We start from the raw sequence: 4,732 nt of genomic DNA, 5'->3' as shown, positions 1-4,732 counted from the left end.
AAAAAAAAAAGGGACCAAAAGGGCACATTGGGATCATGGAGCAAAAGGGGCAGGGGCTCAAGCCCCCTTAGCCCCCTCCTCTGCACGTGCCTGTGTAAGCACCATGTCAAGAAAAGATTGGATAACTGATTGCATTGAGTTAATGTTGTCAAATAAATGCCTGTTATTGCTTTTATTCTCCCATTGACAATATCCCTACATAGTTTCTTAATGTGATGTTGTGAATAATGTATTGATATATTGATTTAATAAAAATTGTCTTTATTTCAAATTGTCTTTCATTCTTCTTTACAGTATTAAAAATATATGTGCATTTCATTGAATGTGACTGCAAGAAGTAAATATAATATTCAGACAATCAATCTGATGATAGACACAGGCTACTGTACCAGTAAGTCAATAAAGCAGAGGGTAAGTAATTAAAATGAGAAATATAAAAACGTTAGAGCACATACTATGTCCAATGTAAGTATCTCATTATGAATGAACACAGTTGTAACACCTAAATTAACTGGGCTATTTAAATTAAAGTATGACATTAGGCTGAACATGTCAATACATTATTAAAAGGAAAAGAGCCATGCCAATTGGAATTAACAAGGATCTGAAACAGCTTAGGGTATTCATCAGTAAAAATTTCAAACAGCTGTGACCGTTACATTAAAGCCTATCCACAGGTGTATTACATCAGGCTAGGACCTTTATAAAGCCATTGTAAAAAGAAATAATCCTCGTTGGGCTTGGAAGACGGGTGTAGTCTTAAGATAGAAAAAAACACACATTTTGAACATAGCGGTAGTAGGAGCAATTGTCTGGACCAGTTCTTGAATTTGAAATGGATCCCAGGAAACTCCAGGAAATCCTGGACCTTAAAATTCATAACAGGTACCCAGAAGGGGCAACCAGCAAACAGCGGTACATCATCAGACGACGATCATCTACCTTTGTTTTGCAAGGTAAGTGCTTTATTAGAAGCCAGTAAGTATAATTCCGTCATCTAAACATGATGGATATATTGTCCTAATGCAGTGGTGTTAAACTGCAGAGCAAATCCAACATACTCAAATCAACACTGTCAGACCCTTGAAGTTTCTATATGGTCCACACCAGCAAGTGTTATTTGGACTGTTTTTGGAGAGTTCCAATGTAACTCTTATTTAGTGTTAAATAATAAATTTTTCGGGAGATGAGAATTTAACACTTAAGACTCAGACCAGCTACCTGTTAGAATTGGAAGATCAACTGTTTGGGTGTCAAATCAACTCTAGGAGTTCCGAGTTGGTAGACAAAGTTTTTTTTTTTTTTTTTTTAACCTTTTATCAACTTATTATGTTGCCCTTTTTTTTTTTTTATTTGCTGTGTGGTTCCAGAAAGGGCTGCAGGTTCTTTCCAACCATCCAATAGCACTCCAGACTCCATCCATATCAAGCAAGTTCAATGTGAACATGATGACTGGAGTCTGTTGTGCTACTGATTGGTTGGAAAGGGAACCTGCAGCCACACAGCCCTTTCTGGAACCAGTTTTATACCCCTGTCCTGATGTCATGAAGCTTAATCTACTTGTATGCAGATAACTGTCTAATTAAACGTATGTATGAACATCTTAGATGGGGAACTGCATTACATATGCAGGAGGAAATCCAATAAAGAGGAACATCTGGCGAAGCTTGTTACAACAGCCGAGGAGGCAAACAGCATCTTCATAGAATTTCATGCCAGTGAATTAGGTGGACACTGTGGGTGGGAAAGAACCCACTGTTCCATTGCCAGCCACTATTACTGGCCTGGTATAGAAAGGGACATCCAACAATGGGTGAGTATTTGGCTATGTGTTTCATTCTATCCATTAAGGTCTTTTAGTTCAGTGTCGACTTTCTCAATTTTCTTTAGGTTGCTCAGTGTCCTCAATGCCAAAAGAAAAGGGCAACGATCAAAGAAAAGTCTGAATACAGTCCCATAGAGGTAGGAAGAATCAGAACTGAGGCAGATGTGAAATGTGTATGTACTTGAAGTGAAGAATATACAATTTATCTCCTAAACAGGTGACCAAGCCATTGGAACTGGTGGGCATGGATCTAGTGGGGAAACTCACAGCAACTAATGGTGGTAATCAGTACATTTGTGTAATCACTGATTATTTCACCAAATGGGCAGAGGCCTACCCACTAAAAACAAAATCAGCAGCTGAGGTCACCAGTTGTATACTTGATTTTATTTTTACAAATTTGGTGCACCTCAAAGGCTGCTTACAGACCAGGGCACAGAATTTCTCAACAAGGTAAGTACTGAGAAATAATTTCACAATAAGTGGAGACAGTAGTGCTGACTTCTCATTCTCTTAGGTGAACTATGGTTTGTGTGAGAAATTAAATATCAAAAGAAGTTTGTGCTCGCCATATCACCCACAAACCAATGGGCTAGTGGAGAACCTAAATGGGACAATTCAAAGGTTGTTTTTCAAACCTATCAAACATCTTGGTAATGTGGAGCCTTACCAAAACTGTGACTAATGGAATACTAACCCTCAAGGTCCTTGAACAAATTGGTTGCAGACCATCCCCAGAGATGGGATGAGGTGCTGCAACCAACAATGTTTGCCCTGCGGACCAAACGACATTTTACCACCAAACATTCCCCATATTATTTGATGTTTGGCAGGGAGGCCAGGTATCCGTCACAGATACCAACACAATATGAGGTAAGGTGTGCACACATCTTCCCTGTTGGGGCCAATACTATGTCACAACACATTTTCTATGCTTGCTTACAGATCACTGATCAAAAGGTGGAGAGGCTAATTTCACAGGAGGTTGTGAGCCGAGGCCTTTCTGATCAGGAAAAAACATACCGGGAAGTGTCCGCAAATATTCAAAGGAGTCATGAAAAGGTTAGGCAGAGGAAAAGGCAACGGGGTGAGGAGGACAACTTTAAGGTGGGTGACAAAGTTCTTCTAAAGAACATCAGGCAGGAGCAAAGGAAGGGGGGGGAATGGAGGCTGACATGTTGGATCCCCTGATGATCACCAAAATAGAGGGCAAGAGTGCAGACCTTGTATCGGAAAAGGGGAAAGCAAAGATCAAAATTAATGTCGATCATTTAAAACCGTATATAGTTCAGAAGCAAAGGATACCCTCAAAAATGAGGGTATTTGAAAGGTATTTGGGCAGGTCGTCATCGCAGTAAAATCTGGAGTCGGATTGGGCCATATAAACTATTCTCCGACAACATCATGGACCTGGCACCGGGGAAGGAGTTGGAGAGTGAGGTAGTTAATTTTATTTGTTTTTTATGGTCCTTAATGTAGTTTGGACACCTGTTACGTGGTAACTTTTAAAGATTTGGATCTTTGCAGGTGATCAATGCATACCTGTCGTTACTGGGTCGGCAGACTGGGGCATTGATAATAGATTCTTATCTCATGACCTCAGAGTGGCAGGGGGCTGTGAAAGGTCGTAAGAAGGCAAGTATCATTGCATAGACCAAAGAATGGTGGATTCAGAGTTTGTTAAAGTATTTCTTTTCCAGGTGCCTTTGATGTCGTACAATGTAGTGGCAGGGGCAGTTTGTCACAACAACCACTGGATGCCTATTGTGAGTACCAAATGAGTTATCAAATGTTGTACCAGATCTTTCTGACCCACTTTATACTGGACAGGTTATTTACTCAATGGAAAAGAGGGTCGTTTTTGTCGACCCCTTTGGGGCAACTGAAGCGCAAATCAATAGGTGCCAGTAGATGACCAGGTATGTCATTGAGAGAGGTGACAAATGTACTATCACAATACATGCTTATCTGACTGTTTGAATGTCATAATGCAGAGCATTTGTACGCAAACAATGCCTGGCCATTGGGAGATGGGAATGCTCCACAGTGCCTCACCCAAGGCAGCAGGACAGTACATCATGTGGCGTTCTTGTGTGCGCAGTAAGCAGACATTGTACAATGTGGCCCAGCGAGGCCAAAAACTGATGACTGCAAATCTTCAGATTGCAGAATGTATATTAAGGGGTCGAGAAGCTGCCTTCCCTGTCCATGCTGAGGGTGTGTCCAAACTGAGGCTGGAAATGGCAACGGCTCTGCTGGCAAAGATGGGTAAACTACTGCAGCCACTGTGTACTTATAATGAATCCATATAATGAATCCGTACTTATAAGGAATCCATCCTTGCCCTAATACTTATGTTTGCAGATGACCTTTCGGATTTGTGTTGGGCATGTGGGGAGTTCAGCTCTGGAGCTGCCACAGATGACTGGGTAAGTCGGTGTGTTGAACACGACAGCTTATTTTGAATGCCTCAGGTACACCTTTTTGCTAATGTAATGCTTCACCTAAACCCATAATTTATTTCCTAACCGGAGTCAAATTATCTGTATCGTGTCTTCAGATTGAATGCAATAGCTGCTCTAGATGGTATCACTGCGCCTGTGTAGGATATCCATCCACAGTGGGAGAGTATCACTGCCAGGCCTGTGAGGAATAATCCATCCGCAAATTTGCAAAGGTCTGTTTTGTCTTTTAGCTTTTGGGGTTGGAGGGCTTGACAGCCACCTCCAGATGCTGACTTTATGCAAATTTTTAATTTCCCTCTTGTTATCTTACCGACGGAACTTCTCCACTGAGGACTCCATCTCCTCTGCTCTTCACCTTAACCTGGTACACCTGGAGAACGGCCATGTTTTGATGCCGATTCTGGACTTCAGCTCGGCTTTTCAAACAATCATTCTACAGCAC

At 41.4% G+C, this 4,732-nt stretch overlaps 1 long non-coding RNA gene across 1 annotated transcript; it reads left to right on the top strand.

Annotated features, from left to right (window-relative positions):
- Window positions 1-768: 768 nt before the first annotated feature.
- Window positions 769-4,499, top strand: LOC119772538. The gene is made up of 10 exons (XR_005279269.1): window positions 769-956; window positions 1,608-1,813; window positions 1,891-2,278; window positions 2,343-2,449; window positions 2,530-2,698; window positions 2,771-3,265; window positions 3,353-3,744; window positions 3,820-3,925; window positions 3,988-4,254; window positions 4,386-4,499. It is a non-coding gene; the product is annotated as an uncharacterized LOC119772538 (long non-coding RNA).
- The last annotated feature ends 233 nt before the right edge of the window (window positions 4,500-4,732 follow it).

Source organism: Cyprinodon tularosa, unplaced genomic scaffold (assembly GCF_016077235.1).
Source record: "Cyprinodon tularosa strain WSP-4 unplaced genomic scaffold, ASM1607723v1 ctg714, whole genome shotgun sequence".
NCBI lineage: Eukaryota > Metazoa > Chordata > Actinopteri > Cyprinodontiformes > Cyprinodontidae > Cyprinodon > Cyprinodon tularosa.
The sequence above is the reverse complement of the archived record's forward strand: the minus strand, read 5'-3'. Positions and strand labels throughout refer to the sequence as shown.